Source organism: Schistocerca cancellata, chromosome 1 (genome assembly GCF_023864275.1).
Source record: "Schistocerca cancellata isolate TAMUIC-IGC-003103 chromosome 1, iqSchCanc2.1, whole genome shotgun sequence".
Lineage (NCBI taxonomy): Eukaryota > Metazoa > Arthropoda > Insecta > Orthoptera > Acrididae > Schistocerca > Schistocerca cancellata.
This window is the reverse complement of record NC_064626.1, coordinates 1168382568-1168390845: the sequence shown is the minus strand read 5'-3', so window position 1 is coordinate 1168390845 and position 8278 is coordinate 1168382568. Positions and strand designations below refer to the sequence as shown.

Sequence of the window (8278 nt, the reverse complement as noted above, 5' to 3'; positions counted from 1 at the left end):
TGGTGTAAGGAGCGTAAACATTGGACGACTGAACAGTGGAAAAGCGTTATGTGGAGTGACGAACCACGGTACACAATGTTGCGATCCGATGGCAGGGCGTGGGTATAGTGAAAGCCGGGTCAACGTCATCTGCCAGCCTGTGAAGTGCCAACAGTAAAATTCGGAGGAGGTGGTGTTATGATGTGGTCGTATTTTTCATGGAGGGGGCTTGAACTCCTTGTTGTTTTGCGTGGCACTATCACAGCACAGGCCAACATTGATGTTTTAAGCACGTTCTAGCTTCTCACAGTTGAAGAGCAATTCGGGGATGGCGATTGCACCTTTCAAAACGTTCGAGCACCTGTTCATAATGCACAGCCTGTGGCGGAGTGGTTAAACGACAGCAAAATCCTTGTAATGGACTAGCCTGTACACAGTGCTGACCTGAATCCTATAGAAAACCTTTGGGTTGTTTTGGATCGCCGACTTCGTGCCCTGCCTCGTCGACCGACATCGATACCTCTCCTCAATGCAGCACTCCGTGAAGAATGAGTGTTCTTCCCAAAGAAAGCTTCAAGCAGCTGATTGAACGTATGCCTGCGAGAGTGGAAGCTGTCATCAAGGCTGAGGGTGTGCCAACACTATACTGAATTCCAGAATTATCGATGAAGGGCGCCACGAACTTGTAAGTCATTTTCAGCCAGGTGTCCGGATACTTTTGACTCGCCGCACTGTTCGAAGAACTCAATACTAGCCTGCGGGTGTGCGCAGAGAACGCTGGTTAGCCCGGCTAGTCAAGGTGCAGCAGTGCCTATACAAACGGAACGTAGTCTGCCTTGTCTGCAAACTTCCTCATTCGATTTTAAAGAGCTGTTCTGTGAAAGTATGTGATCCTTGCACATTTTATATCGTTGTTCGTCAGCTTCACGAAGCACTGCCTACCACTTCATTAATGATCATAGTTATTGCGATATTTAGAGAATACATACCCCACTGCACGAAATTCGAATAGTGCAAAAAGAAAAATAGGAATCGCTATGCATTTGCCTTCATTTGGTGCGTCTTACATCATACATTGCTGTTTATTAAATGTAGCTAAAACATTGCATTTTCCTTTAAACTGCCGGCCTTAGTGGCCGAGCGGTTCTAGGCGCTACATTCTGGAACTGCGCGTCCGCTACGGTCGCAGGTTCGAATGCTGCCTCGGGCATGGATGTGTGTGATGTCCTTAGGTTAGTTAGGTTTAAGTAGTTCTAAGTTCTAGGGGACTTATGACCTCAGCAGTTGAGTCCCATAGTGCTCAGAGCCATTTGAACCATTTTTTTCCCTTTAAACTGGTGATCAGATTTATATCTGCCCACAATCTCGACTAAATTGATTGTACATAGCGCGTTTACGTCCGCTCGCGTCTGCGTATCTCATAAACCATTCGAGATATTGAAACCAGATTTTAGAAAATGATAGCATGCAAGAGGAGAATATTTTGCTATGTGGTTAGCCTGTAGGACTTTCCTATCTGGTGCTATATATGAGTATCTGCAGACTTTTTCAGTGGAACAACGTAATTTTGAAGGGGTAATTTACAGCTGGTGAAATGAGAATTAATGTGGCTTCGCAACAACATAAGCGAAGAAATTTTAATTTAATATTGAGAATGTGATTTTTCATAAGCTATTGACCTGAGTTGTCCTGAGCTACTCGTTTAATAAACAACTGTTTCATGATTCTATCGTAATTGTAACTGCATTAGCATGTTAGGGAGGTAACATTGTGTAAATTTCTCCTTATTCTGGCTGAAGAAGCAAATTTAAACATGACAACGATAGAAATGTAGGCGTTACTCGAATTTCGCCACTGACGACGCTTCTCTGAAAGTAAAAAGCAAATCTCAGTGGAATCCTATAACCCAGTGTGATTTTAATAACGAACAGCTGGTACTGAAACTAGAAAAATATTTTCTTTCCACACCTCAACGATATGAGAAATATGAAAAAATTCACACCAAACCGCATACCATCTTTTCGATCATATGAATGAAGGACTACACATATTCATTTCATGTATCTTCTAGTTATGCAGCGATATTGATAATCTATTTTTATCTTGACGAGGAATCGATAGGATTCTCTAGGCTGTGAGATCTGCAAAAATTATTATTCTGGAGCCAAAAAGGTGCATAGTTCTGATCGTTATTAAAACTGTCGCTTCCTTTTATCAGTCGCTTGTAAGTGCACATCAAAATGGAAATTGACAATGACTTTAACGGATCTAAAGATACTTGAGGTGAAACTGTTCGGGAATTCACTTTGAATGGTGATTGGAACGCATACGAAAAAAATGGCTCTGAGCACTATGGGACTTAACATCTATGGTCATCAGTCCCCTAGAACTTAAAACTACTTAAACCTAACTAACCTAAGGACATCACACACATACGAGGGTTGCCCATAAAGTAATGTACCGCATTGTTTTTTTCTCAGCTATGCTACGAATGCGAAACGTTAGGTATGTATTATTTGAAGTCTCCTAAGTGAATGCACCAAGTTTCCGTCGGTTCCGACAGATAGCGTAGCTGCAGGACAGTTTCAAAATGGCGTCTGTAGGTGATGTACATTACAAGAAACGTGCTGTCATTGAATTTCCCACTGGAGAGAAAGAAACTGTGGCGAATATTCACAAATGCTTGTGAAAAGTGTATGCAGCATCTGCTGTTGACAGAACTACAGTTATTCGCTGCGCGGTGGGCGACGTATCTTGATGTGATTCACACAGTGAAACACTGACTCCGCCACGAGGACAAGGATTGGTACCCGACAGGGCAGACACGTCCTTGTTTCGTACTGGGGGGAAGGCCACGAAACAGAATGGTGATCACGTGGAACAGTAGGGTGTGTAGATAGAACACCATTCTTTCGTGTGTGTGTAATTCTCACTATGTTCAATAAACGATAGTTGAAGAAAAAATGCGTTGCATTACTTTCTGGGCAACCCTCGTAGATGGTGCACCCTGTGCTGTGAATCGTTTTCTTTTAGATCATTCAGGTAGAGAAATAAAATCCTTTGGCAAGTTTCAGTCCCCAATGTTCATTACTAAAAATACGCTGGGTTACAGGATATGGTCTAAATCACAGCGGAAGATTTATTTGCTCCAGACTTCTTACCTTTCTTCTTCTTCTTCAGAGAAGCATCATCAGTGGCGAAGTTTAGCTAACACCTATGTTTCTCTTGCTGCTATATTAAAATTTGTTTCTTTTGTCAAAACACGTCGGAGTTTACATAAAGCCATCTCACTGACATGGTAATACAGTTGCAGTTGCGACAGAATCACGAAACGGTAATTACAAAAAGAGGCAACGAGCTGAGTAATGAGAGCCAAGTATTCACAAAAAAGAGAAAGAAATTGAGAAGTAACCTTTAACTGACCTGGGGTTCGGAAAAAAATGTTAATGTAGCGTTAAGCCAACACAACCAGCCGGTAGATCTCAGGTGTCTGTGTTAAATAGTTTCTTTTTCTTTATTTTATGAGTGTTTATTGGCAAATGTCAGCAGACGTTTTGATACTGACATTGCTTACAGCAGTGACTGGCTGCCCTGGAGCGTGGGCGAGTTACAGTGCAAGGCTCATCGAGGGCACTTGTGAAGGGACGTGGGAGTCCCGCGGCACCTTTAAAGGGCAGAGAGCCAAGGGCTACGGTTGCCCAGCGCGCCTTGTGACTGACCGCTGTGCAGCAAATGTGATGTTTTTCGAATGGGCAGAAATATGCTCTGTACCTGGAACGGCATACAAAATCTGCAGTTGCGGCCCGTTACGATCCACTCAGCCTTGCAAGGCCAAATGAGAAGCTTGAGAGCAGTCCCTTTTCGAATACTCACGAACGGCACTGCCGATTTGATAATTTGTCGTCTGTTGCCTGTGACTTGTAGTAAAACATTTAATAATTCTGCGAAACGACAGGCTGCAGTTTTATATTTCAACTTCGGCCCCAGGCTAGAGTGTCATATATGTAACAGTACAGTAAAAAAAGGAATACTGAATCTCAGCTCTATTTGCACTTTTCCTGAAGGGCTTTATCCTGCTACCGGAAGATAAAAGTGTTGCCAGTGAAATTATCCTTTTTCTGCAAGTGCATATCCCTTTTACCATCACTGTAGGAAAGGGCTTGATTCTTTTATCTTTTGGTTAATAAAGTCTGCGAAGATAGAAAAAAGGTTTGCACCGCCACCAAATGATTTTCATAGTTACCTGAATTAATTTCTTTCTGTATTCATATCTTGAAATTGTGTCTGCCAGTCCATTACAGCAAATGAACTTGAGAAGTGTATTTCTTCTCAGCTTCCTGTAGACCGCCGATAACAGCTCGACATTACAAAGCATGATTAATTTTATTTGAAAGAAAACAATACTCTTAAATTACTTCCTATACTTTCTTTGAGATCCAACTATAATAATCACATGCTGTTGTCTCAGAGAACAGTACAGAGAAAAAAACAAAATATTATTTTACATTTAACATTACACTGAGGTGACAAAGGTCATGGTATAGCGATATCCACATACACAGGCGGTAGTAGTGTCCTGTACACAAAGTATAAAAGGCCAGTGCGTTGGAAGGGGTGTCATTTGTACTCAGGTGATTGATGTGAATAGGTCCCCGAGGTGATTATGGCCGCACGAGGGGAATTAACAGACTTTGAACGCTAAATGGTAGTTAGAGCTAGAAGCATGGGATATTCCATTTCGGAAATCGTTGGGGAATTCAGTATTCCGAGATTCAAAGTGTCAAGAGTGCGCCGAGAATACCATATTTAAGGCACTACCTCTGACCACGGCAACGCAGTGGCCGACGGTCTTCACTCAACGATAGAGAACAACGCCGTCTTCGTGGAATTCTCAGTGCTAACAGATGAACAACACTGCGTGAAATACCCGCAGAAATCAGTGTGGGACGTTCGATGAACGTATCCGTTACGACAGTGCGGGGAAAATTGCCGTCAATGGGCTCTGGCAACATGCGACAGACGAGCCATTGCTAACAGCACGATGCCTCCTGCAGCGTCTTTCCTGGCCTCGTGACCCTAGTCGACTGAAAAACCTTGGCCTGATCAGATAAGTCTCGATTTCTGTTGATAAGAGCTTACGGTATAGCTCGAGTGTGGAACAGATCTCGTCGACTGAAAAACCGTGGCCTGATCAGATAAGTCTCGATTTCTGTTGATAAGAGCTTACGGTATAGCTCGAGTGTAGAACAGATCCCGTCGACTGAAAAACCGTGGCCTGATCAGATAAGTCTCGATTTCTGTTGATAAGAGCTTACGGTATAGCTCGAGTGTAGAACAGATCCCGTCGACTGGAAAACCGTGGCCTGATCAGATAAGTCTCGATTTCTGTTGATAAGAGCTTACGGTATAGCCCGAGTGTAGAACAGATCCCGTCGACTGGAAAACCGTGGCCTGATCAGATAAGTCTCGATTTCTGTTGATAAGAGCTTACGGTATAGCTCGAGTGTAGAACAGATCCCGTCGACTGGAAAACCGTGGCCTGATCAGATGAGTCTCGATTTCTGTTGATAAGAGCTTACGGTATAGCTCGAGTGTAGAACAGATCCCGTCGATTGGAAAACCGTGGCCTGATCAGATAAGTCTCGATTTCTGTTGATAAGAGCTTACGGTATAGCTCGAGTGTAGAACAGATCCCGTCGACTGGAAAACCGTGGCCTGATCAGATAAGTCTCGATTTCTGTTGATAAGAGCTTACGGTATAGCTCGAGTGTAGAACAGATCCCGTCGACTGGAAAACCGTGGCCTGATCAGATAAGTCTCGAATTCTGTTGATAAGAGCTTACGGTATAGCCCGAGTGTAGAACAGATCCCGTCGACTGAAAAACCGTGGCCTGATCAGATAAGTCTCGATTTCTGTTGATAAGAGCTTACGGTATAGCCCGAGTGTAGAATAGATCCCGTCGACTGGAAAACCGTGGCCTGATCAGATAAGTCTCGATTTCTGTTGATAAGAGCTTACGGTATAGCTCGAGTGTAGAACAGATCCTGTCGACTGGAAAACCGTGGCCTGATCAGATAAGTCTCTATTTCTGTTGATAAGAGCTTACGGTATAGCTCGAGTGTAGAACAGATCCCGTCGACTGGAAAACCGTGGCCTGATCAGATAAGTCTCGATTTCTGTTGATAAGAGCTTACGGTATAGCTCGAGTGTAGAACAGATCCCGTTGACTGGAAAACCGTGGCCTGATCAGATAAGTCTCGATTTCTGTTGATAAGAGCTTACGGTATAGCTCGAGTGTAGAACAGATCCCACGAAGGCACAGACGCAAGCTGTCAACAAGGCACTGTGCAAGCTGGTGGTGGGATGTGTGTACTTGGCTGTGTGTACTTGGAGTGGACTGGGTCCTATGGTCTAAATGAACCGATCATCCAAGAACGAGATTTTCGCTCTGCAGCGGAGTGTGCGTTGATATGAAACTTCCTGGCAGATTAAAACTGTGTGCCGGACCGAGACTCGAACTCGGGACCTTTGCCTTTCGCGGGAAAGTGCTCTACTGGCAGAAGTAAAGCTGTGAGGACGGGACGTGAGTCGTGCTTGGGTAGCTCAGTCGGTAGAGCACTTGCCCGCGAAAGGCAAAGGTCCCGAGTTCGAGTCTCGGTCCGGCGCATAGTTTCAATCTGCCAGGAAGTTTCGAACCGATCATTGACTGGGAATGATTCTGCTCGGATACTTGGAGACCATTAGCAGGCGTTCATGACCTTCATTGTATGGATGACAGCGCGTCTTCTCACTCGGCCGCAATGGTTCGCGATTGGTTTGAAGAACATTCTGGAGAGTTTGAGAGAAAAATTTGACGGCCGAGATCACCATTTCTAGGACATAACTGGCTGGTCAGTTCGTGCACAGAATTTTGCACTGTCAACATTTTCGTGATTATGGACAGCATGGCTCAGTATTTCTGCAGGGGATTTCCAATGACATCTTGACGACACACCACTTCGAGCAGCTGCACTACGCAGGGAAAAAGAAGGTCCGACACGACATTGGGAGTTATCCCGTGACTTTTTTCACCTCAGTGTATGCCCCCCCCTTCTGCATTAACAGTTTTACAAGAGGCTCTATCTACATTATTTTTAAAAGATTGAAACGTCCCCTTAGAACGAATTATACATGACTGTACTTAAACTGACACACAATATATTTTTTTTTAGCGCAACGCAATCTGACTTTCAGAAATCCCTACAAAGGAGTGGCCCTGACTAACATTAACCTGTACCTTTCACAAATCACTTACCTCACAAAAATCTTCGTTACTCAAGCTACAGCAATACAGCGAGCGCCACTACTGCCAGCTAAATAACAGATTCAAACTACGGAAGGCACTAACTACTAGTAGGCATAGTTAGCAAATGAAAGATTTTAATAGAGAACAAACAATGTATTTACCTTAATAGTCATAATATACATATCGCAGTTCAGACATCTATTCTGTACTCAAAAATCCGCCATCTCATTTCCCACATCCACCACTGCTGGCGGCTCACCTCCAACTGCGCAACGCTACGCGCTGTTCACATCCAGCTGCCCAACACTACAATAGCTGACAACAATGCAAACTGGCCACAGACTACACACAGCGCAGCCAGTGATTTTCATACCGAGCGCTACGTAACGTTGCCGATAAGAAAACATAAACAGCCTACTTACATAGCCTACGTACATAGCCTACTTACAAGATGTCTTTTGGTTTTCAAAGATCTAGGTTCACAAAAATATTATTCTTTGTATCACAGTTTATTCCTATTAGTGTCTTCGTAAGTATTCCGCTGGCTTACGTTACTTAGGGAGCCCATACAGAGTGTACTTCACGCCGTCACAAGTATTTCACAGTCTTACTCTGGCTGAACCTTCGGCGATAGATACACAGCGAATGATTATCATTATCTGCCCACAATTATCCCTTGAACGAGCGTACTTGTATCCGACACGACGCGGGTGATTGTTGGTGATGCGGAAGCTGAATGGTCAAACGAAAGTTCTTACGCTCGTCAAGTACACACAGATATATGGTACCAGCCCTTCTTGACACTTGTAATAATATAACAATGTTCGTAAAAGTTAATTTATAGTTCAAAGTTCTCACTCGTACGAGCGTGCGCGTAACCGTTGCGACGCGGCTGATAGCTGATGATGCGGAAACGCGATGACCGCACGCATTTGCTCACGCCCGCTACAAGACACTGGCACTTGATTGCTCTCCTTTGTGGTAAACTGTTTTACCGATTCACATTAGTTTCA

General features: G+C 43.9%; 1 non-coding gene across 1 annotated transcript; it reads left to right on the top strand.

Moving 5' to 3' along the window:
• Positions 1-6572: 6572 nt before the first annotated feature.
• Trnas-cga (transfer RNA serine (anticodon CGA)) lies at positions 6573-6647 on the top strand. The gene has a single exon. It is a non-coding gene; the product is annotated as a tRNA-Ser (tRNA).
• Positions 6648-8278: the final 1631 nt, after the last annotated feature.